Raw genomic sequence first — 26,218 nt, 5'->3', positions numbered from 1 at the left:
GCATATGTTTCACAGCAAGTTTTTCACGGTGAATGCATCAATGTGTTTCCTTTACCTGTGGTACAATGCTTTTTACCCGACTCACTAGGCCCCTTAGTTTACCAGTCATCGCAGTTGCACCATCTGTGCTGATTCCAACACATCGCGACCAGGAGAGTTCATTTTGGACAATAAAATCGTTAGCTACATTAAAGATAGCCTCTCCTGTTGTGTTTGTAGGAAGAGGATGACAGAAAAGAAATTCATCATGTACTTCCCCACAGTAAATGTACCTAACAAAGCACAAAAGATTTGCCTCGTTCCCTATATCTGTGGACTCGTCCAGCTGTAGTGAAAAATACAGACTCTGCTGTAATTGTGACACCAGCTGAACTTTCACATTTTCAGCCATTGACGTTATCCTTTTCTTGACAATGTCGTTGGACAAAGGTATCTTGTTTATTTCTTTACTAGCCTTTTCTCCAAGCATGATCTCTCATTATCTTGGCTGCTGGTTTGACCAAAGTCTCGCCTATGGAATGCGCCTTTCCTGTTTTTGCAATTAATAACGACACTTTGTATGAAGATTCAGTGGCCTTTGCATTTTCTCCAGGTATAAAAAAAGATGAAGCTTCCTTTTTTCTGTGAATATAAAGTTCATTACATTTTCTTTGAAAAAATTCTATGGGTTTTCCCACATATTCCTTATGTCTGGACTCGAAATGTCTTCTGAGCTTTGAGGGTTTCATAGCCTCATTAGCTAATGTTTCATAGCACAAAACACACTGTAGGATAGGATCCTCACTGTTGCCTTGCCAAAAAAATCCAAGTTTCAAGTAATCACTGCAGTATTTACGCTTCTTTTTGGCTGTTTCTTGGTGTGTTTGCTTGTGCCCTACAGTGGTAACCGAGGCATCTGTACTGCTTTGGTTTGTGTCAGCGGTGTTCCCTTCGTCCATGGCATCTGCGCCTGCATCCAGTAGCTTGAGCTGAGTTGCACTGTTAGCATCGTTTCTTTCTTCTTTAAGGCCAGTGCTGTCTTGGTGGTTGTTCTGGAATTCAGTTTTTTCTTTGTAAGTGAGCTTGTCTTGAGCCACAGATCCATTATCCTGATGCTAAAAAGTAAGCTAGGCTGTCTTCTGACGTTTATCCTGTAAGTAACTTGGCGAGGTCACGAGGTCTAGTATTCGAAATTCTAATCTCAAAAAGGTAGGTAATAACGTTTAACAAATGGCATATAAAAAATCAGTATGTTGTCATAAGCATCCAGATGATTTTCTTACCTATAAAGAGGAGCACAAGCAACTGCCGTGTGTTCCTCACAGCAGCCTTAACGTCAACTGATATGTGGCGGGTGGCCGCACCACCGGGCATCAGTCAGTACAATATTGCCAAAACTTAAACACCACTGCCTTCTATAAAGATGTTCTTTTGTGTTTGTCTTTTTCGGAATTTCGTTGAGGATTTCACCCCAGGGGAGGAAGGCGGCATTACTTAAATTACTTCCATCCCAATGTGACTTAGTCACTGTAAAAAGCCATCAGGATTTGGTGCTACAAAAATAGGAATTTAGGACGTTTTGGCCGAAAATTTGACTGAAATCGATACTAAATATTATCCTGCGGACCCCTTGGAATATTCCACGGACCCCTGGGGGTCCGCGGACCACACTTTAAGTAACACTGGGGTAAAGGGATGGCTTTTGTGAAACGTACCAGTACGTCCTTTTGGGGTAAAAGGGTTGAATAAATCAAACGAGCTACAATAATTTTTCCTACTTAACTTCCTTTTCTATATCATTTAAAGCATCTGCTATTATAGTTGGAGCATATTTCTTTTGTTGCACCTTTCTTTTTATGTTTTGATTTTGACTTGTTTTAGTCACACTCATTTTCTTTCTACTTTTTTTCCCATACTGTATTCTCTTTTAAAAAAAATTTAAGTTAATGTTTTTATGATGAAAAAGTGTGATGACCAATCGGTACGCAGTGCACGATGCCTTTTATGTACGCCCGTACATACAGGACATCACACACTGCGTACAATTTGGTCCAGTCATGGGGTAAATTGACCTGGATATTACTCCAATGGTTTTCATGGAACAGTGGCCCATATTCTCTCTAGCTAGAGAGGTAGCCTTAGGTTGTTGTATTTTGTGGCTTAAGACTCTCTGGCAGGTAATATTATTTTTGAGTACTTATTGGGCATGCGTGTCTTTGCCTTGTCCAGTAGGTATGCACCCTTATTTCCCTCACACTTTTTAATTTACAAAAGTTTTTATGCGTGTTTCTTATGCCCCCAGTCACAAAATCAACCCGCAAATTAAAAAAAACCCAAATATAGTACACGCAAATGAACCATGGTAAAAGAACACAGCATAAGAAACTTTAGATTTTCCTAAGAAAATGCTGTTTTTTTTTCAGATTTCCACCTATTTTGTTTTGGTAACTAGTTGATTACAAAGGGCAGAACCTAGAAACCTACTTATATGTAGAATAATGGTGGATTAATATTAGACAAAAATTAAAAATTAAAGGGGTATTTTTTTCTGTGTAGACATTTTTAAATGCCAAGTGCGTACCTATTGGACTGATGAGTACTTATTGGTACCTCTACCCTATGCTTGACTGAGGTGCAGAATCAATGTTTTTTCATAAGCAAAAACAAACCTTTATACAGTAATTTAAAATGGTTATACAGTACAATACTGTACTCTGGCGTGCAAGCTGGTACGGCGGATGAAGAGTCATTGAGGACCAAGTAGCCATTGTGGCATGCCTTACTCCCCGGTGTGTTGGGCCAACAGGCTCGGCCTTGTAGCCGGGAACCCTCTCTGTCTCCGATCGTGCAGACATTCAGACGTCTGTTGCTGTATTGGGCTTTGAAGTTTTCATTGGTTTGCCGTTAATTGTTTTCTCTCCTCATTCTCTAGTGTTAATTGTTTTCTCTCCTCATTCTTTTGGGTTAATTGTTTTCTCTCCTCATTCTCTAGTGTTAATTGTTTTCTCTCCTCATTCTTTTGGGTTAATTGTTTTCTCGTCATTTTTTGTAATTTTTTTTGTCTTCATTATTTGTGTTGTTTTTTCGCTTCTTTAGAGTTGATTGTTTTCTCTCTTCTTTCTTTTATGTTGTTTTCTTGTGGTTTTTTGCGTTGTTTTCTTTGGTTTTTTGTGTTGTTTTCTCCTCATTTTTTGTGATCAAATTTCTTTCTCTTCATTTTTTGTGTTGTTTTTTCTCGTCCTTGGTGTTAATTGTTTTCTCTCGTCTTTTTTTATGTTGTTTTCTTGTGGTTTTTTGTGTAGTTTTGTTTTTTGTGTTTTCTTTGTTTTTTGTGTTTTTTCTTTGTTTTTTGTGTTTTTCTTTGGATTTTAGTGTTGTTTTCTCTCGTTCTTTTGTATTAGTTTCTTTTGACTTTTAGTATGAGTGTGAAGCAAGTATGTGTTAAGGACTTGTTTTAGCGTGGACGGACGCCTCAGGAGTTGTATGGAAGTCGATCCTCATCTTTAGTTGTCCAGTGTGTAGAAGACATAGAAAACATCAAAGCTCCCCAGGATACACATGTGTTGTTTGTATGGAATTGTCGTCCTCCCAATGGGAGAAATTTCACAGAAGAAAGAAGTCTAAACAAGACCGTTTTTCTATGACTGCTTTGGTGTCGAAGGAGTAGTAGTAGTAGTAGTAGTAGTAGTAGTAGTAGTAGTAGTAGTAGTAGTAGTAGTAGTAGTAGTCTAGATCTCCTACTCTGACCCCGGAAATTTCCCTGACTGAGCCTTTGTCATCGGCTCTGTCACCAGGCCAACTGACAAAGGACAGCGTCCATGTATTCCTCCAGGTTTATTCTGAAGACGTTGATTCTTCTACTCTCCATAGTGAGGTAGGGGATCCTAGGTTAGAGGTTGATCCCTTCACTACCGCTTTGTCTCCGTTCGTTAAGCATACTGCGATTAATGCTCATTGCACAACTGCTTAGAAATACCATGATGTGCCATCGCTTTCGTCACCCTTCATTGCTCTGGACTCTTACAACTAGGTCTTTATTTCTGTCATGGTTTCTTAAAGTGAGTTCTGAGGTTATACATCTCTCAGATTTTTTTGAAGTGTACACCAGAGCGCCAACCATCGCTTTAGCGTCCTCCATCGTTAATCTCGTCAGACTCCATGCCATCGCCTTTCTTTACATCCTACTCTTCTCCATCTTATGCAACAAAGTCTGGCCTTATGCTTATACCATGAGGGCCATGACTTCTTAATGGCCAAGGTATATTCATTATATCCTCACCGACAGTGTCATTAAAAGGGGTTTGTCAAATGAGGGATACTCGCCAAGTTCAACTTAGTGATTTCATCCCCAGGCCAGTGTGCCAGCATCAAGTAGATGGTAGCATGGTGATTCATCAACCAAGGGTGTTGTACAAGTTAGTGAAGCATTTTCGGCTTCCTACAATTCAGGGGAGCCTGAGACGCATCCACCAATTTTCTAGTTAGAGGTGAGTCCGTCAATCCACAAATCGATGGCGCCTTCTGCCGTACTATAGATCAGAGGTGCGACTATCGATCCCCAATCCGATGACACATATACCATGCTACTAATCAGAGGTCTGTCCTCCAATCTGCAGTTTAGCAGTCATTGTTGGTCCCTCTTGGTGCGCCCTCGTCCTTGACATTCTCGTCCTGTGGGAACAAATCATGTACAGTAGTACTATATCTTAAAAGGGCACCTGTCCTCTGCTTGTTTGATTGGAGGATGATGTGTTGCAGGTCAGGCGCAGAACTCCACCTCCTAGATCAGCTCCTAAGAGAAGCGGAAACGTCCCAGTTCCTACGGACATGGAACATGACTGCTTCAGCTGCATGTGGATAGAAGGGATGTCCTGAAACTTTCTCTCCGTTTCCTAGGATGATTCCCCAGGTTCATCCTTCGAGAGGGACTAGGCCCATTAGATCTCATACTCCCCTGACTCCATCTGTTTCTAACGCGGGTTTTCCAGATCCTTGTGTTACGACATCTTCTAGGAGTGAGTGATTTAAAGGGGAGTACCATTTGGTCCCGGTTTATCATGACCCAACCCCAGATGAGGATGATGTTAAGCCAACACTTCCTCTTGCTAAACGATATCCTGATCCTGCCTTTACTGTGGAGTTGTTCTGGCATGATCAGACTTTCTCTCATTCCTGCACCAGAGTTGGGGAGACAATGGAAAGACATTCCTCAATGGTGTAAGAATTGTCGTCCACTAGTGAAGCAAGGGCTAGGGTAGACCTCACTGATTCTCCCTCTCCAGTTATGATTTAAGATCCATCTTCTACCACTGTAGAGGTAGGTTGCTTTGATCCTATGGGCATAGATCCTTAAAAGTTCCGACAGCAGATCCAGGTGAGGAGTTGTCCTTTCTGCTGGTTCTTGGAGTAATGCGAAGGTTAAAGGACTCCCTTAAAGTTGAGAGGTCGTCAAAGTTAATTCCACCAGTGCTTTCTACTTGGAGAAAGTTCTACGTCACAGAAGGGACATATCCTAATTTGCTACCTCTGAGTCCTTGTTTGGTGTTCTTGACCCCTTGGATCACGAGTGAGAAACTTAGCAATTGGCGGTTTTGTCAGCACCTGAGACCGTAAACTTTGAAACAATTTCTATATTAGCCTTGTAGGCATGCTCATGGTTGGATTACTTGTCAAAAAAGACCACGTAGAACTTGTTCGGTTAAGCTAAAGCTCTAGAATTCCTGATTTACCAATGTGCTTTCCTCTGGGGTAACTGGATCCTTAAGAGAAGGGATGCAGTTGTAAGGAAGTTTGTGCATCAAATGGCTTTGAGTGATTCTTTGGCTATTCGGAACACCCTGAGTCTGGTACAAAAGTTAATGCTACAGTACTATAGTTTTTGCTTTTAAGTCAAGTTGGGACCATTATTGAATTACATCTGGAGCTCAAGATATTTTAAATACTTATGTACATAATGTATGGCTAGTGTATCTCGAGTAGATAGGGTTAGGAACGAAGTAGTGAGGGTGTGAACGGGTGTAAGAAATGAGTTAGCAGCTAGAGAGGATATGAATGTGTTGAGGTGGTTTGGCTATGTTGAGAGAATGGAAAATGGCTGTCTGCTAAAGATGGTGATGAATGCAAGAGTAGATGGGAGAAGTACAAGAGAAAGGCCAAGGTTTGGGTGGATGGATGGAGTAAAGGAAGCTCTAGGTGATAGGGGGATAGATGTGAGAGAGGCAAGAGAGCGTGCTAGAAATAGGAATGAATGGCGAGCGATTGTGACGCAGTTCCAGTAGGCCCTGCTGCTTCCTCTGGTGCCTTGGATGACCACGGAGGTAGCAGCAGTAGGGGATTCAGCATTATGAGGCTTCATCTGTGGTGGATAATGTGGGAGGGTAGGCTGTGCCACCCTAGCAGTACCAGCCGAACTCGGTTGAGTCCCTTATCAGGCTGGGAAGAATATGGAGACGAGACGTCCCCTTTTTTGTTTCCTTTGTTTGATGTTGGCTACCCCCCAAAATTGGGGGAAGTACCTTGCTATATGTATGGGATGTACATATGGCCTAAATGGAAGAAGCATACTTTCATGGCAAAAAAAGGCAGCTTGTTCATAATCACAATTTATTCCTTTTGGCTGTAAATCTGATAACAATTCATTTATCATCCAGAACAGTCTAAAGTTTGTTGTTCTGTGCTTATTCGATAGTAGAGCATACAACACAGGAAAAACCCCTCCATATCTTCTTGCCGTAATAACATACACCTGGTAAAACAATGAAGACGTGTAAAAATGCTAACCAGCTTTGCCTTCCAAAAATTATTCTTTCATCTTCTTGACCGTGTTATATGCTTTTGCAAATTACTGTAATAGCATGATTAGGTTTCTATGTTCCATTTCATTTTACTTCAAACTAGTGCCAAAATAGCCTGGCGTCAAAAATGACGTCGCTACCTTAAAAGGTTGTCGCTACCTGAAAAAGGACGTCACTATAACAGGTTGGCGCCAAATAGCCATCTCCAAACAGCCAAAGTCAAAATGGCGGCGCCATTTAAGTCCCCAGGTTCAAGACCTTCTCCATCCCGTTATCCTACAGTAGACTAGAAACGGTTGCATTTGTTGTTTTTGTTGTAGATTAGTATTGACACTTATAGTTTTAAGGATTGTAATATGTTTTGAATATCCATGTAGAGTCCAGTTACGATAAAATAAGGAGTAAGTTTGTATTGTTGGACTTTTGTCAGTAAGATCGATGAAGGGTGTGGGTTTTTACATCCTGCCATACTGCTGTTAAGTTACGCATCAGAGCTCCATTCTTTATCCTGAAAGAGGTACCTTGCCCATTCTTCCTAAACGAGGAATAGTGGAATCTATACAAACCCATTGATTATCATACAGGTATATTATTCCAAACTGACATCTCTTATATGGGATGGTTTCTTCATTTGGCTGATACATATCTATTTACAAGCCAGGTCCTATCAGTTTTCTCATCCCTACGAAAGACAAATAGGAGCTTCCTGGAATCACTGTTTTGCTCCCATATGGGACCAGACAGTTAGACACTTCCAGGGAAGAAGAACCACCAACCAGTTCATTTCTAAGTGGGACTGCCAACCCACCAAGCAGTGAGTCTCCCTATTTACAGAAATTTTTCATAGCTATACAAACCCAGAGTTTTTTAACCTAACTTCCCTCCCCAGTCTTGAACTGAAAGGTCAGAAGTAAAGCTTTCAGACTGGTGAGGGGACTTAGCTTCTTGTCCGCACACTCCAATAGTTTAACCACTCGTTGAACCATTCTTATAACCGTCTGTATGTAGGGCTGAGATAATCCCTTTTAAAGGACTTTTTTTACGAGGGTAAGGATGGAGAAAATTTATGCATTCACATTAATTATATAATGCCACTATATTCAGTCACTCTGTCCTAAAGGACTTAACTCGGTGGTTCCCAAACTTTTTCAGGCTGGTGTCCCCCTGGCTTCCAGATGAACTCCTAGCGACCCCTGCCCCTTGATATACTTTAAACTGCATAACAGATTAATGCATTCTCTTATAATTCTAATGACAATTTTAGTATTTGTAAATTACATACAAGCTTTTTTGCTTGAGTGTTTGACATGTTTTGTCGTAAGATTTTGTAAAAACGAAGGAAAAAAAGTAAACTACTTATTTCTTAAATGCTCTTAAAACAAAGGAAAAAAGTAAACTACTTATTTCTTAAATGATCTTATTGCTCCCCTATTGCCCCCAACCACAGCTTTTGCCTCACCGCCCACAATGTCAGTCTACTTTGGGAACCACCGATTTAGATTCTCTTAGTTCTGTCCAGAAGTACACAGTATTCTAGAAGTTTTATTCCAGCCATGGAATGATATTCCTAATCAAGTACTTGAATCGGTGGAACTTCAAAAGTTCAAACTTTCAGCATATGTTTTTATGTTGAACAGGCTGACTTAAGTTTCTTTTTATAGTTCATGTATGAAAAATCTATTTTAATGTTGTTACTGTTTTTAATACCGTATATTTTATTTCAATTGTTCATTACTTTTTTCTAGCTAATTTATCTCCTTATTTGTTTTCCGTACTGGTGTATTTTTCTGTGTTTGAGCCCTTGGGCTTATAGCATTTTGCTTTTCCAACTAGGGTCGTATCATGGTCTTCCACTGTCTTGGGTTAGAGTTCTCTTGCTTAACGGTACACTTGAGCACACTATCTATCTCATTTCACTTCCACTTGTTTTGTTAAAGTTTTTATAGTTTATATAGGAAATATTTATTTTAATGTTACAGTTCTTAAAATATTTTATTTTTCCTTGTTTCCTTTCCTCACTGGGCTATTTTCCCTGTTGTAGCCCCCGGGCTTATAGCATCCTGCTTTTCCAACTAGGGTTGTAGCTTAGCAGGTAATAACAACAACAACAACAATAACAATAACAATAATAATGATGAGGATAAGCCGTAAGGGAGGCCTAGCCTAACATCTCTATGCCCAGGTAGTTAGAATGTTGAACAGAAATGATGACTTTCACTTCTCTTCAGGACCAAAGTACATTGACATATCCTGGGTCATTAAACCAGTGAGATTGGTCATGCAGGGATTTCCACTCGACTTAATATACGTCTCCTTCTACGGGCACGCTCCTTCTACCTGGTTTCTCTTCCTCTTGTTTTTATGAAGTTGTTATAGTTTATATATGGTAGATCTAATGTAATGTTGTCAATTATCTTTAAACGTTTTATTTTGATTGTTATTACTTCTCTTGGAGTTTATTTATTTCCTTTTTCCTTTTTGCTCTGGGTTATTTTTCCCTGTTGGAACTCTTGGGCCTTATAGCATTATGCTTTTCCAACTAGGGTTGTAGCTTAGCTAGTAATACATACATACATATACCAAGGCACTGCCCCCAATTTTGGGGGGTGGCCGACATCAACAAATGAAACAAAACAAAAAAGGGGACCTCTACTCTCTACGTTCCTTCCAGCCTTAGCTAGTAATAATCATAATAATAATAGTAAAGGTCGATGGCTTGTATATATTACGCATAGGAACAGGTCGCAAGTTTTGTAATCGATATGTATATTTCCTAATCATTCAAACTCGAGACATTCGAGTTCCATTACTTGCCCCAACCACCCCACCAGTCCTAGGTCAAAGGTCAAAGTGAAGGTAGGGCTACCTATCAGGTGGGCAGGGGCCCTGACACCCTGGTGTGTTTACCTCATTGAATGCTTAATGCCCATTTCCAGCTGTGCCAAAGTCAAACTCCTATTTAAGGTCTCTGGTTTGCATGTTAAATAGATACAAATTGGTGAGAAGGTCCTTAACTTATAGACATTTGTAGGTACAAACACAAATTTAAGTGAAATTAGAAATCTCGGATAGTGTATCATATGTTCAGACACTGTAACAAGATAAAGAAATATAGTAATAAAGCAATGTCATAGTTTAATACAGTAAGGCGCAAAATGACCTTTGCATTAAAATTATATTATTTCATATGAAAGGGGACTATTCATTGAGTTTCGTAGCAGGTAATTGTAGGCATGTAAGTCAGGTTAGGCCTACCCTAAGCCAAAATTTAATAAAATTCAACTTAAAGTTTTTTCAACCAATTATTATGTAAGTTGAGGATCTTATGTAATTACTTTTATTTGTAGTACAGCATTGTCTAATTATACTTCGTTTACAATCATTATGCATTTGTTGACCTGATATGGTATTTATTATTGGGGTGTTACAGTAACTCCCTGTATATTTGGTATTTACTTAAAATTGTCTTATAATAATTCTCTCTCTCTTGTTGCAAGGACCATGGACCAGCTGGTATTGCTAAACCGGTGGTACACGAGGTGTTGGGATCCTTGACTGTGTCTGCAGCATACCACTCGAGTATCTGTCTCCCCGGATGAATTTTCAGCCAGTTTGGACGGGAACTTCCTTCCCCCCCAAGGATGAGTCTCCTGTATAACACTTAATGGTTTGTATAATAATTCTCTTGCATCGTTGTTTTATTAATTTGAACTTGCTTTTATCAACAAAGATTCTCTTTAACTCTCATAGCTTTACCTTTGAAATGAAAAAAAGAATTATAGATGAAAATGATCCCATTTAGAAAAAAAGATCCAGCATTTCATTTGATCTCGAAGTGCCAAAATAGCCTGGCCTCAGGAAGGATGTCGCTATCTCAAAAAGGACGTCGGTAAACCAGTTCGGTGCCAAATAGCTGTCTCCAAACAGCTAAAGCCAAAAGGCGGCTCCAAAGAAGTCCCATTCTGTTGTATATGACCCCAGGTTCGAGACCTTCTCCATCCCATTGTCTTGCAGTGGACTAGAAACAGCTACATTTGTTGTTGTAGATTTATACAGGTGTTAAAATTTGTTGTTTTAAGGATTGTAGTTTTAACCCTTTTACCCCCAAAGGACGTACTGGTACGTTTCACAAAAGCCATCCCTTTACCCCCATTGACATACCGGTACGTCCTCGCAAAAAAATGCTATAAAATTTTTTTTTTTTCATATTTTTGATGATTTTTTGAAAAACTTCAGGCATTTTCCAAGAGAATGAGACCAACCTGACCTCTCTATGACAAAAATTAAGGCTGTTAGAGCAATTTAAAAAAAATATACTGCAAAATGTGCTGGGAAAAAAATAGCCCCCTGGGGGTTAAGGGTTGAAAATTTCCAAAGAGCCTGGGGGTAAAAGGGTTAATATCCTTGTCTGAAAGTCAGTTACTGATAAAGTAAGGGGTAAATTTGTGTTGTTGGACTATTTGACAGTAGGATTAATAAATGGTGTGGGTTTATACATCCTGCCATACTGCTTTCAAGTTACACAGAGCTCCATTCTTCATCTTTAAAAGAAGTATCTTCCACCTTCTTCCTAAACGAGGGATGGTGAAATCTATGCAAACCCATTAATCGTCATACAGGTAAATTATTCAAAACTGACATCTGTAGGGGAAGGTTTCTTCATTTGGCAGATACATGTCTCTGTGTACAAGACAGGTTCTATCAGTCTTTTCATCCCTACGAAAGAGAAATAGGAGCTTCCTGGAATCACTGTTTTGCTCCCATATGGGACCAAGGGGTTGGACACTTCCAGGGAAGAAGAAGAACCAACCAGTTCAGTTCTAGGGGGACTAGAAACCCACCAGGTAGTGAGTCTCCCTATTAACAGAAATTATTCATAGCTATACAAACCTGAGTCTTATAACCTAACTCCTCCTCCTCCTCCTCCTCCTCCTCCTCCTCCTCCTCCTCCTCCTCCTCCTCCCCCGTCCTGGACCGAAAGGTCAGAAGTAAAGCTTTCAGACTGGTGAGAGGGCTTGGCTTCTTATCCGTACCCTATCAATAGTTTAAGCACTCGTTAAACCATTCTCACAACAGTATCGTGGGCTGAAACTCTTTACGAGGGGAATTATGGAGAAAATTTATACATTCTCATTAATCATATAATGCTACTACATTCCTGTAGGCCCTGCTGCTTCCTCCGGTGCCTTGGATGACCGTGAAGGTAGCAGCAGTAGGGGAATCAGTGTTATGAAGCTTCATCTGTGGTGGATAACGGGGGAGGGTGGGCTGTGGCACCCCTAGCAGTACCAGCCAAACTCTGTTGAGTCCCTTGTCAGGCTGGGAGGAACGTAGAGAGGAGAGGTCCCCTTTTCTGTTTCATTTGTTTGATGTCGGCTACCCCCCAAAATTGGGGGCATTTGTAAACTCTCATGTTTTGACATAAGATTATGCAAAAACAAAGGAAAATGTAAACTAGCTATTTCTTAAAGGCTCTTATTGCGACCCTATCGTTCTCAGACACAGCATATGTCTCACCGCCCACAATGTCAATCCACTGCCCACTTTGGGAAAAACCAATTTATATTCTCGTAAGGCTTTCCACTATTACACAGTATTCTAGAAGTTTTATTCCAGCTTTGGAATGATATTCCTAATCAGGTAGTTGAATTGGTGGAACTTCAAAAGTTCAAACTTGCAGCATATGTTTTTATGTTGAACAGGCTGTACTTGAGTTTCTTTCTATAGTTTATATAAGAAAGATCTATTTTAATGCTGTTACTGTTTTTAATACAGTATATTTTATTTCAATTCAATACTATTTTAGTTGATTTATCTCCTTTCTTTTCCTTACTGGGGTATTTTTCCATGTTTGAGCCCTTCGGCTAATAGCATCTTGATTTTCCAACTAGGGTCGTATCATGGTCTTCCACTGTCTTGGGTTAGAGTTCTCTTGCTTGAGGGTACACTCAGGCATACTATTCTATCTCATTTCACTTCCACTTGTTTTGTTAAAGTTTTTATAGTTTATATAGGAGATATTTATTCTAATGTTACTGTTCTTAAAATATTCTATATTTCCTTGTTTCCTTTCCTCACTGGGCTATTTTTCCATGTTTGAGCCCGTGGGCTTATAGCATCTTGCTTTTCCAACTAGGGTTGTAGCTTAGCAGGTAATAATAATAATAATGATAACCCCTAAGGGAGGCCTAGCCTAACATCTTTAGTTAGGATGTTGAACAGGAATCATGACTTTTACTTCTCTTCAGGACCAAAATACGTTGATATATCCTGGGTCAGTAAAGCAGTCAGATTGGTCATGCAGGGATTTCCACTCAACTTAGGATAAGTCTCCTTTAACGGGCATGTTCTTTCTATGTGGTTTCTCTTCCACTTTTTTTATGAAGTTGTTATAGTTTATATAAGGTGGATCTAATTTAATGTTGTTAATTATCTTGAAACTTTTTGATTGTTATTACTTCTCTTGGAGTTCATTTCCTTTTTCCTTTCTGTACTGGGCTATTTTTTCCCTGTTGGAGCCCTTGGGCTTATAGCATCATGCTTTTCCAACTAGGTTTGTAGCTTGGCTAGTAATAATAATAACTTCTTTTATTCTTTTGGCATTATATATTGCATAAACTGATGTGGAAACTTCAATGATTTTTATACATACATCTACCAAGGCACTTCCCCCAATATCTTATGTAATTACTTATTTGTAGTACAGCATTTTCTAGTTATACTTAGTTTACAATCATTATGCATTTGTTGACCTGATATGGTATTTATTACTGGGGTGTTACAGTTACTCCCTGTATATTTGGTATTTAAGATTGTCTTAAAATAATTCTCTCTTGTTGCAAGGACCATGAACCGGCTGGTATTACTAAACCGGTGGTACACGAGGTGTTGGGATCCTTGACTGTGTCTGCAGCATACCACTCGAGAGTGTATCCCCGGATAAATTTTCAGCGTTTGAACGGGAACTTCCTTCCTCCCCAAGGATGAGTCTCCTATATAAAGCTTGAAGGTTTGTTTAACACTTCTCTTGCATCTTTGTTTTATCAATTTACACTCACTTTTAACAACAAAGATTCTTTTTAACTCTCATAGCTTTACTTTTGGAATGAAAAATGGAATTATAGATAAAAATTATCCCTGAAAAATTCTCTCTCTCTCTCTCTCTCTCTCTCTCTCTCTCTCTCTCTCTCTCTCTCTCTCTCTCTCTCTCTCTCTCTCTCTCTCTCTCATATATTATAGTTGCATGTAAATTATTTTCATTAACAAATGGTTATCCAACATTCGCTGCATTTGGCTTAAAAATATCCACCCAAAATTTTCCTAACTCTAGCTTGTATTTCATAACCATGGCTTGCATCCTATCTTTTATTGACAGGAAATTAGAGCATGCTTGTTAACTATTATATTTATGAAGTATTTTTGTCAAAATTGTAGAGTATACTATAGCACAGTAGTAAGACCAGTGTTAATGTATGGATTTGAAATGTGGGCTCTTAAGACTCTAAGATGAAAATAGTAATGAAAGCTCGAGAGAAGAAGATGAGAATGCTGAGGTGAACTATGGAAATATCACTGCTTGATAGATTGTAAAATGGCGAAGTAAAAATGGTAGGTGTACTGAAGATCACCGAGGTGATCAGTATGTCCCAACTGAGAAGTAGATACGTGTTGTGGATGGACGGTGGGGAGTGAGGAGGCCTTAGGAGGAACCTTTTAGGGGGAGGAGATCGAGCGGAAGGTAAGAAATTAGACGGCGAGAGGTAAGGTTGAAGGTGATATGGAAAGAAAAGGTTTTAGTGGAAAAGGATGCCTTTGGTAGAAGGCATTGGAGAGGGCGTAGAACCAGCCCCTTAATATAGGGACAGTAGTGGGAAAGAAAAAGAATAGAGTAGAATTGTATATCCAGGAAGGAGATACTGTTGTACTAGAAAATATTTCAATCCAGTGATTTCTTGAGGCTACCGAATGCAGGTTGCAGTACAATCCTCTCTTGCATCTTTGAACTTTGATGTTTTGGTGCCCAGCTGTTCCCCTTTTTTAGCTGTTTATTCCTAGAGTGTCCACCTTACGTTTAAGTAAATTCTTAATAGCCTAGAGACGTGATTGCTTGGACTGTGTCAAGGAAGTCTTTTCCATTTCATGTTGTTTAAAATCTGATATATCACCAAAACTTTTCTATGGTAATTAATGTGAACCTTATCATTAGACATCTTTGTACCCAGCTGTTTGCTTTTTTAACTTGATATTTCTCTGGCGTCCACCTTTCCTTAAAAATAAATCTCTCGATAGCATAAAGATATGATTGTTTGGTCTTTTGAAGACTTATGTCAAGGAAGTTAGGTTAGGTTAGGTTTACCATTCATGATGTGTAAGTTCTTCAATATCAACAGAACTTTTTTATTTTTACTTTTCTGTGGTAGTTCATGTGTACATCAACTTTATAATACAGTGATCTAATTATCTTCTCATATCTTTCAGGTATGCTTGCTCCCCTGTTTCGTATTTTGAAGGGGCCGCGTTCCAGTAGTCGACATTCTCCTTTGGAACTTTTACAAGAACTTCACTCTTTGGAGCAGCTGCACCTTTGGACTAAATCTGCACTTAATAGGAAAAAAAAGAGAAATCAGTCACTTAAGATAAAATGAAATCTGTAATCTTCAAATTATAGGAGCTTGTTGGACGTAATATTTCAGCATTACATTAAAACAATGCAATATATTTATAAGTTTATCGTAATCTTTGGAATGCATGCAGTTCTCTTTGCCAACTATAGTCAATACCTTATGGGGAAGGTATGATGTTAATACTGCATGTAGGTCGTGTATGTTGATAATGTGGACTTTCCAATGCATATAGGATGAGGTACAAAAGCCATTTTAGCAGCTGTTTTGGTAACTTCAAACCATAAAAAAAGGCAGTGTGTCCCCAAGTCAACATGTAGCATAGAGCGTCATATTTACGTTGACCTCCCCCTGTTTTCAATTTGCTTTTCTCCTCCCTCCTAGATATTTTCAAGCTCATTGAGTTATAGTCTGTTGTGTCACGTCCCCTCAATTTTCCGGCACTTGATAAGAAATCTTTAAGATATTCTGTTATTGACTCCATCAGCTTTTGAAATTGACATCTCTCTCTTTGTCAAATACATTTCTTATATGGGGCAGTTGAACCACTAGATCATTTTCCCTAATTGCAAGAATGCTACTAAATTACATGTTCAATTTGTTAAAGTGTAAAACATCCCGTTCACTTGAACTGTTGACTGTCAGATTGTTCTCCCCAAATTCATGTTCAAGAATTTTTCTCCACTTGATAACTTTCATTTGGGCTTTTTGTTATTCTACTTATTCATTATTATCCAAACGGAGAATTTGGTATTCTCTAATATCTCTGAAGAATTTCAGTGAAATTTCAATAGAAAAATGTACACAGATCTCTCCTTATTACCGAGTAGTTTTGAAGTATATTGGTACAGAAATTATATGTTTGTGATACTAAAAACATTTTGCCTGATTATATTTGAACAGCAGAAGTCATCACTAGAGACCCTCCCCTTTTCTTGGTGCTGTGCTCTTGGTCCCTTTTACTAGTGTAGAAATTATATGCTTCCTTGCGATGCTAAAAGCATTTTCCTGATTATATTTGAACAGCAGAAGTCATCATTGCTCCGTTATCCAACGTTCACTTCAGATGAACTTTGAAACATGGATAACTGTCATATAATTGAGGCTTCAGGGTACCTTAAACAACCAAATGTTTTCAATAGCACTAAAGATTTGTTTGTAACATTTTTCAAGAATTTTGTCAATACTTTTGTAAAGGTGTTTAAGGCTGAATTTTACTTTACAAGTGGTATCGGAACGAACATCAACTTTATGTAAATAAAATCTTGGTGTTATCTTTATAACCTTTGCAGTGAAGGATTTTGTTGTTTTTACATTTTTACTGCCAAAATCATGAAACTATGTTAGAGTGAAAGAATTGTGGTTATCTATTTGGACTTATGAGGTATATATGTTTGCTTTGATCTGAAGAAATTTTCAGGTTGAGGAATATGTAGACAGTAATTTCAAACATAATGTAACTTGTCTTCTAAATCATTGGGAAAAGACTATTGACTTGGTGGTATGGGGCCAGAACCATTATAGGTTTATTCATGAATTATATCTTGGGTCAATGTTGAAAGCTGTGAGTAGAGTTACCTCTGTAGGGGAGTAATATGTTATAATAGGATTGCCCCTGTAGAGGAGTTGAAATGGGATTGCCTTTAAATATGAGTAATATATTGTATTAGAATTGTCCTAAGTGGAGTAAATAGGTATTTTTTTGTATTGAATATTTCTGCTAAAATCCCATTTTAGATTTTTTTAATTTGTGAAATGGAGACAAGATTCCAAACTTTTATAATATTAAATTTAACAGATGTGACAGGAGTTAAGTTGAAGGAAGTAAAAAATTCTTTGATTATTGATAACTTAGATGTTTAGTAAAGGTGTGTCTAATGTTCTGTCAAACTAAAGAGAAAATTATTAATCATTTTGTCTGTTTGTAATAGATTCGGTCTCTGACAAGCCATTGAACTCTTCTCTTTGTTTTCCTGGCATTCTTTCACCTGAATACTTCTACAAATTTAACATTATCATTGTTAACTTTTATAGACGCATTCGTTCTCAATTGTTTTGATCATTTATGACCTTATTTCCATCCATTACAATACTTACGGAAGTGCCATGTCCTGGACGGTGAGGTCAGTTGCCTCCACCTCAACCTCTCCCTGCCTCTAAGCCATTTGTATCACTTCATTTGTTTGTATAATTACCCTCAAAGACCACCACAATGCTGTCCATGTACTTTACTCTCTGCTTTCCCCTCTATCCTCCCAGTGAGACATTGTGCTCAATTTTCTCTCCTTATGAATAGCCCAACAAAACTGTTTTGTCTCTCTTATTTCCTTTGCCATCGCTCTCTGCACTCCAAAACTTGCCATTATCTTTTCCTTTGTTACTTTGTCCCTCCAAGATATTCTAAGCATACTCTTGTAAAATATCTCTGCCGCATTTACCTTGTTTCTCAACTGTCATTATTGTCCAGCTTTCCAACCCATCCATAAGGGTGGACCACATATATGTTCTTAAAGCCCTAATTCTTGTTTGTACACTAACTCTATTATATGTCGGCATATTTTTTATATTTTGAAATGCATTTTTTGGCTATCAGGATTCTTTATTTCTCATTTTTTCTCTACCATCTTGAGTCGCCATACTACCCAGATAAACATAGTTGTTTTGATTGTTGTAACTTTTTGGCTGTGTCAGCAATGATCACTGTCATATACTTAATGTTATTTATATTGGCTCCTCCAATACTGATACTGTATCTATTGTGTTTCTCAAGGTATTTTCCCCATATATTATAAATAGGTTTGGAGACAAAACACATCCCTGGTGCATTCCTCTCTCTATTTCTGTCCTCATTGTAAATAGGTCTGGGGACAAAACACAGCCCTGGTGCATTCCTCTCGCTTTCTATCCTCATTGCAAATAGGTCTGGAGACAAAACACATCCCTGGTGCACTCCTCTCTTTATTTCTATCCATGATGTCAGATTGTTATGGATGTTGACTCCAGTATGTTGGAAACGAGTCTGTCTTTTCCATCTATGTTTAATCTTAGTAAGATTAGTATTAGGTGTGTTCCTCACTGTTCTATTTTGTTCACTTTTGGCCTTCATTTCCATTTTCTACTGTACTGTGATTGTTTGGAATTTGTAACTTATCAAAATGGATCTTGTTACTCTTCATGTGGTTATCCCATTTTTAAGTCCACTTTTTAAGAATTTATTTTTTATCTTGGGTCAGTCGACATATTCATTATTAATTTTTGTTATCTGGCCTTCCTGTCACATTGTTTATTAATTTTATAATCATATTTTCAAACTTTTTCATTAGATATAATTCTTCACTATAGTTAAAAGCATTTCTACATTGGCTACAAATTTTTGTGGAGTTACACTTGATGTGATAGTTGTCCACTGTCTTATTTTTGCCTTGTAATTCATACCTGAATTCCTTTTATGTCTTCCTTTGTCCCCTAATTTCCTGGGCCTTCATATAGTTATTTCCATATCTACTGGTTTTCTATAAATTCTTAATCATTTCTGGAATACTGTATAGTCCTAATTTAATCATTTGCTGAAGTGGATATTGCAGAAGTTTTTATCAATTGCTAACTTTTTTCTTTTTTAGCTCTTGCACTGTATATATTATTTCTCTTTCCTGTTGTTTTTTTATAGTTTATGTATGAAAGATCCATTATAATGTTACTGTTTTTAAAACTATTTTATTTTAACTATTCATTACTTTTAGTTTGTTTATTTCCATGTTTTCTTAACTTTCTGGGCTATATTTCCCTGTTGGAACCCTTGGGCTTATAGCATACTGCTTTTCCCACTAGGGTTGTAGCTTAGCTATTAATAATGATATAAGACTTTTTTATCCTGTGCTTTATCCAATTTTCAAGTCAACTTTTAAGAATTTCTTTTTCTCGGGTTGACATATTCATTGGGAATATATGTAATCTATTCTTCCTGCCATGTTCTATATATGAACATTTGTTTAATACACTTCAAACTTTGTCGCTAGACAACTCTTCACTACATATATAAACGTTTCTATGTTGACTATAACTTAGGGGTTTCTATGTTGACTATAACTTAGGGGTTTCTATGTTGACTATAACTTAGGGGTTTCTATGTTGACTATAACTTAGGGGTTTCTATGTTGACTATAACTTAGGGGTTTCTATGTTGACTTGATTTGATGGCTGTCCCCTGTCTTCTTTCTGTCTTGTAATTCAAACCTGAATTCCTTGTGTAATTCATACCTGAATTCCTTGTGTAATTCAAACCTGAATTCCTTGTGTAATTCAAACCTGAATTCCTTGTGTAATTCAAACCTGAATTCCTTGTGTAATTCAAACCTGAATTCCTTGTGTAATTCAAACCTGAATTCCTTGTATGTTCCCCCCCTTATATCGTACAATTCTGCACCCTGTTATTCCCATATCTACTGGTTTTATACAAATTTTTAGAATTTTTCTGGAATACTCTGTTAGTCTTGATTTTCTTTTACCAAATTAGATGTTGTAGACCTTTTTTTAAATTGATGACTTTTCTCTTTTAGCTCAGACCTTTTTTAAATTGATGACTTTTCTCTTTTAGCTCAGACCTTTTTTAAATTGATGACTTTTCTCTTTTAGCTCAGAACTTTTTTAAATTGATGACTTTTCTCTTTTAGCTCAGACCTTTTTTAAATTGATGACTTTTCTCTTTTAGCTCAGACCTTTTTTAAATTGATGACTTTTCTCTTTTAGCTCAGACCTTTTTTAAATTGATGACTTTTTCTCTTTTAGCTCAGACCTTTTTTAAATTGATGACTTTTCTCTTTTAGCACGACAGAACATTGGTCAGAATAGTGCTTACAGTGAGGGAAGTAAAATTAAAATGTGCAGTTGATAGGTTCGATAATGGCAAAAGCATAGATATATTCATTGACAGTTTTATAGCAATTAGAATTTCTTTAATTGTTTTTGTGGTAGAAAACTGGTCCAAAGAAAACTAGTTTATTAGTCTTATATGGGCTGTCTGAGAGTTGGGTAATTTATAATTTGTGTAGAGCCTCAGTGAATTTTTTTTACCATTGGCTCAAAGCGTTTTCAATTTGTCTTGTTGAATAGAGTTTCATGATGAGTAAAATCAAATGGCAGAAGAAGGGATTTTAAGGTAATCACATTTTTGGTGCTTATTATAATTGTTTATTACATAAAGTGTATTTGGAGACAGTCACGGGAATTTGTTCCTATGCAAATTCAAACCATCGTCCAGATAAGGGGTATGTTTTCACCCTAATGCTGAACCGCTGTTTAATAGTTTAACGAGCAGTTAAGCGACAGGTTGGACCAAGGGGGGAGGTGTGTCGCCCCCTTGTCAAAGTCTCTTCACTTTTGGTTTCTGGCCACATCAAACTTTTTTTCTTTTTTCTTTTTCAGGAAGTGAAGGCTGTCTACCGATTGTTATGTGAAGTGTGAGACTCGATTCTGGGAAGATGGACTTTATTATTGTTATCAGTCAATCCCATATGTCGAGTGTTAGTTGTGACCTCTTTGTGGTGGCAGACGCATGCTTTGAGGGGGAAGGAAGAGCTATGCTTTTTCTTCACGCTTATCACGTGCTTCTGCTTTAGCTGCTGCTTTGCTTACTCTGGCTCAATCCCCAGGGAATGTTATAGGAGCAAGGAGCCCTCTGATCTATGTGAGCTCTCAAGTTCTGGTGGCATTTGCCGTTCCTCCTGCATTCGCCCCAACCCTTTAGAGGTTGGAGGCTCTTCTCCATTTGCCTGCCATTGATGATGAGTGTAACCTAAGGAGGTTTTGGTCCTCTAAAGTCTTGCAGGTACAGTAGGCTAATCGTCATTGTTTCTGATGGTGTCTGCAGTGCTTCCCCTCCCTCGGGCAGGGAGGATCATTTCCCCGGTGGCAGGGGGTTACTTGTACATCTATACCCAGTCACCCATCTCCCTCTTTCCCCTGTGCTTCACCTTGACTTCTGCTTTGGGGGTTCTGGGGTTTCGCTCCCCTGTAAATGTGACTCTCCCTCCACGAGACATTATTCCCCAGTGTTGTGGTTCCTGTTATAGCAACCCCTGTGGTTTCTTCCCTTGGGGAAGAGTCGTCTGGGTCTCTCAGACTCTGACTACTGTGCTTTTAGTGCCTGAATGGAGGGTGGGAAACATGCACGTTCTTCCTCGTCGTCCTCTTTGGTTTCTGACTATCAACTTCTTAGATGAAGAAGTAGAGAAAGTCTTGGTAGCTGTATGAAGGGCTCCTTATTGACACTTCAGTTCCCAAGGGCCAATGCAGAGGTCGAGGGTCACGACCTGTCATCTGCCCCATTTGAGCCAGGCTTGGGTCCCTTGCTACCAGAATGATGCTATGGCTCTGTTTTTAGGCCCACAGGGCTGATGTACGTGGCCTGGGTTGTGACTTTTGGTCGCAACTTTGATCCTCGGTCCGACTGTGACTGTCCTTATGTTCTGGACTGCCTCTATAGCCAAGTGGTACTGATGCTTTTCCGGCACAGTGTGTTGCTGCTTACTACCCTCTTCTTCCCATTGTTCCTCTCCCCTTTTCTCTTTTGCCAAGAGTATACGCATCCATTCTTCCAAGAGCCCTTGCTTTGCAGGCATAGGTAAGAGGGAGTTTTGAGTGGATCCGCAAGAGAATCCCATAGGGTGACGACTTTGTGCTTTCAGTGAATCTGAAAGATCCATACTTTACCTGTGCATTAGATCATTATTATGCTTCCCTTCTGTAATGGTTTCATATGCTATTTTCGTGTCTCTGGTCTTCAATCTGGGTACTGCTCCTCAGGAGTTTGTTCAGATGATATTCTGGGTAGTAATTTAGAGACCCCTTTGTGGAATACAGTACATTCAAATGTGGATGTATTCCTCCAGTCGGTGATCCTGTTCTTCATATGTCGGTAGTGACATGATTAACTTTCCGCTTTCGTCATATTGTAATTGTGATAATTGAGGCGAAGTTGAATTTCTTACCCAAGCTGAGGTTAAAACACTTGGCGATGCTGGTAAGTTATATTTGATTACACAAAATAATCTTGGCTACTGTTCTGCACTTGAGGAGCTGGTACGGTACCTCAAAAGCAAGTGTTTTTGCACGAGATCTCTTCAGGTACTTTTTGAAGAATCTGCTTTGTCACCAAGGATTGCCATCCCTCGTGCTGATGGGAATAGGACACTTGGGTAGATCTTGCCTCTTGGCTAAAGAGGAACCCTTGTATGAGAGTCCCACTACTTTGCGTCTTGACATGCAATGGTACGCATATGTGTCACGGGTTGCCGCACACCATAACAACAGGGTTGTCATATTTGTGGTCGGATGAAGCAACTACTTTGAAGTCCTGGAATTAGGAGTTGTTGTAGTGCTACAAGCCTTCCAATAACGTTGAGACTCCCAGTTGGTTGCTGACACACCACCACCATATGTGTAGCTCTACAAGCTGAGAAAGCAAATGCATTTCTGGACATTACATGCCAGGGAGTTGTCAGTTGGGAACATTCCTGGCAAGGAGAATGGTCTGGCAGAATCAATTTAGTTGCCAATGGTTATAGTGATCCCTACATCCAGATATAGCGTATAGGCTTCTGGTTGGTTGGCTCTACGGAAATCGACTGGTTCACCTTACAGCTAGACAATAAGTGGCCTGGGTTTCCCCTTATCCAACCCCATGATCTATTCATAGTTGCCTTCCAACATCCATGGGATCACTTAGATGGCTACACCCTGTCTGCATTAAACCCTATTCCTTATGCTAATCTGTTGTGTGGGATTAGACCAGTACTCGTTGATTTGGGTGGCTCCCAGATGGTCTCATGGGAATGGTTTCCTGCTCTGCTTTGTCGAGATCCCAAACGAACTCTTGGCCCTCAAGTTGGATCATTTCTACACCAGATCGCAGAGTTCCAGTTCTTCCTGGCTGGGAGAAGTGCTCATTTACATGTCAAGACTACCCTCAGACTTGAGCTTGGTCTTCTGATGGCAGGGGATAGAACTCTCCTCAGCCTTGCTGTTTTTAATACCTTGTCCAAGCCTTTGTACAGACCTCGGTCAAGGTTCTGACTCGCAAGACTGTCTTTGCTGGTCGAGGTCGTGAGTAAAATCCCACCCTCATCTTTGAGGAATCTTTCAGGTCTGATGGTGGGGGTGTGTATGCTAGACCATATTCACATCCTTTATTCTGAAGGAGTACCCACAAGCCCCTTGACGCATTTATGCTTGGTCTTGTGGTGGCTGCTGAATTAGTGGTGTAACTAGCCCACGGCCCTTAGGGGACAGTAAGCATCTTGTCTGTAGTAATGTATAGGTGTAAGTCGGGAATGAAGGCTGAATGACTGGCACTTCTCCATTCTTTCTGGTCCTATCTTAAAATCAGTGTTCCGTTCTAGATCTGACTTCATGGCAATGAACTTACTTCTGAGTTCCATTTTTTAGATCTTGAAGTTGTGTCCTCCCTAGATGAGGGTGAGGTTTGTGGAATATATACTCTTACGTCTTCATGTGCCAGGTGTATCATTCTGGACCGAGTTCCCCTTCATGGAGAAAGGATCTATCCTTTGACCACAAATCAGTCATCTTGGACAGGCCTGGTCCTACCACCCAATTCATTCCAATAATGAGTAAGCTTCCTAAAGGATGGTGGTTTTGTATTAGCGTAAAAACAAATCACAATTTTTTAAATTTATTTTGAGTTTTTCCTACCTATACAAACCAGAGTTATATAGATTATATTTCCCTCAGTAACCACACCTCTGTCATTTCACTTATGACTATTGGTTTCCTGATGTCATTTGTATTTTCAACAGTTTTGAATGTTGTTATGACCAATAACCGTGATTTCTTTCCTGGGTTTTCCTCAAATTCCTGCCCATTTCAAAGTCGTCGGTGAAAGTATTTGATAACTTATCTATCGGCCTGCGTTGTGTCCTCTGCATTACATATAATAAGCAGGAAGTAATGTTCATTATTGTAACCATTTCGACCTGCTTTGCATTTTCATTTCTATTGCAATTTCTTTCAATATTTTTTCTTGACAGTTCTTATCAACAAGATCTATTCTACTGGTCATAAACTGGTTAATGAATCTCACTCATTCAAAATAAGGGAATTATTTGTTAAATATCTTTTAAGGTATGGTTACATCTATACCTTTGTTTTATTTTTCTGCACGTTGCTGCTTCCTTACTATGTTCCTAAGGCCTGTAGGAAACTGCTTCACCGAGTACTGCTAATAATGGTTGCTTTTTCTAATTCTGAAGAAGTTTATTAAAGGTTCCTGGACTTGGTAGCCTTTTGCTACTGTTGTTCAGTTTTCAGCTTCTGGACCTTCATTCTCTAGTCTGTCTAAGTGTACTGTTTTTGCCACCTTTCTTACAGCTTGGCTTCCAATCTTTGCTATAGTGCAACTGCACTGTTTTCACTACCTTATAGCTGGGTTTCCAACCTCCTGATGTGTGGTTCAACTGTGCATATTGCTACTGTACTTACAGCTAGGTTGCCAATCTGGACCTCTGACCCCCTAGTGCACTTTTTGCCACCTTTCTAACTAGGTTTTCCAACCTGTGGACTTTTACTCTAGTGCAATTGTTCTACCAGTTGGTTTTCCAATCTCTGGACTTCTTGCAAGAGCCAATTTATATCCCATGGTGGTAACAACACTAAATTTCCTGCTAAGTGAACATCGTTGGAAGAGACTTATTGTTGTGATAAGTCTCTCCTTAAACCCTAATCAGATTCTGTAACACCTGTGACTTTCTCCCTAATGTTGTATTGCTGATAGCTTTTATGTTTTAGCCTCAGTGACTAACTGACCAGATATAATCTTATGTACTTTCAGCCATTGTGTGTAAAATAGAAAATATTACAGCACTAAAGTCCATTTTCAATTTGAGACTGTGCCAGTTGATTAAGGTATGAATTAATGAAGATCAAAAATGAATAACAAATAAAATTGATCTTTGATTAAAGGTACTGCCTTTAGTGCAAGCTGTTTGTTGCTAAATTAAGTATAGACAGTTCAAACTAAATTTGCTTTATATAGTGTAGGCAATATTGAACAAGCTAGTGCTGCAACAAACAGCTTGCACTAAAGGCATTTTTTTAAGGGAGAGTCCTTAATGAATACTGATCTACATGTAAAATAATAAAGTAAAATGTGCAAGAGGATATAATAAAAATCAAAAATACACATGGTAATTTTATTAACATCTCAAATACCTTACAACAGTTAAAATGCCTATAAGCACCTCTTGGGTTGCATGGGGCAGGGAGTGCAGTGTGGCCACCCACCTGAAGAGGAGGAAAAAGGAAGAGGAAGAGTTGATGGAGAGGTATGGGATCCCAGACACTTCTTTTTCATAACCCCCTTCTCTCTCTCTCCCTCCCTACCCCCTTTTCTTATTGACTTGTATGTATGATTCTTTCCCTCAGTGTCTCTCCTCTCTCTCTCTCTCTCTCTCTCTCTCTCACCCAGGTCTCTGTTCCAACAAGTTTTATCCAGACGTTCAGTTCTTTAATTTTGGTCTGGAATACAAGGCCTTTAATATTGCCATGTTAGGTGGTAGAATTGGCTTGCTGGAATATGATGTTTTAGAGTGACCCTTAAATAGTTCAAGTCAGTAAGTTTCAAGTGTCCATCAAAAAGGGCTTAGTCATGTTCCTCATAAAAAAATGGTGAAATAAGTTTCGCATTTAAGAATCATGAACTTTCTCATAGTGAGGTTACTTTGATCCAATTATTTTTGGTACAGAAGTTTTCTAATGAATAAATATCAGAATTTAACCTGTGATATTATTTCTGTAGATTATTCAAATGCA

General features: G+C 38.8%; 1 long non-coding RNA gene across 3 annotated transcripts in view; it reads left to right on the top strand.

Moving 5' to 3' along the window:
• LOC137637457 (uncharacterized) overlaps nt 1–25,589 on the top strand; it is a 58,684-nt gene extending 33,095 nt beyond the window's left edge. The window contains exons 4-7 of one of the 3 annotated variants that reach the window (XR_011043643.1): nt 10,271–10,440; nt 13,617–13,782; nt 15,252–25,369; nt 25,494–25,589. This is a non-coding gene — a long non-coding RNA (uncharacterized lncRNA). Of the gene's footprint in view, nt 1–10,270; nt 10,441–13,616; nt 13,783–15,251 lie in introns of all 3 variants that reach the window. The other 2 variants (XR_011043641.1, XR_011043642.1) reach the window with 2 other exon arrangements.
• The last annotated feature ends 629 nt before the right edge of the window (nt 25,590–26,218 follow it).

This window comes from Palaemon carinicauda, unplaced genomic scaffold, assembly GCF_036898095.1.
Source record: "Palaemon carinicauda isolate YSFRI2023 unplaced genomic scaffold, ASM3689809v2 scaffold763, whole genome shotgun sequence".
NCBI classification, from domain to species: Eukaryota; Metazoa; Arthropoda; class Malacostraca; order Decapoda; family Palaemonidae; genus Palaemon; species Palaemon carinicauda.
The sequence above is the reverse complement of the archived record's forward strand: the minus strand, read 5'-3'. Positions and strand labels throughout refer to the sequence as shown.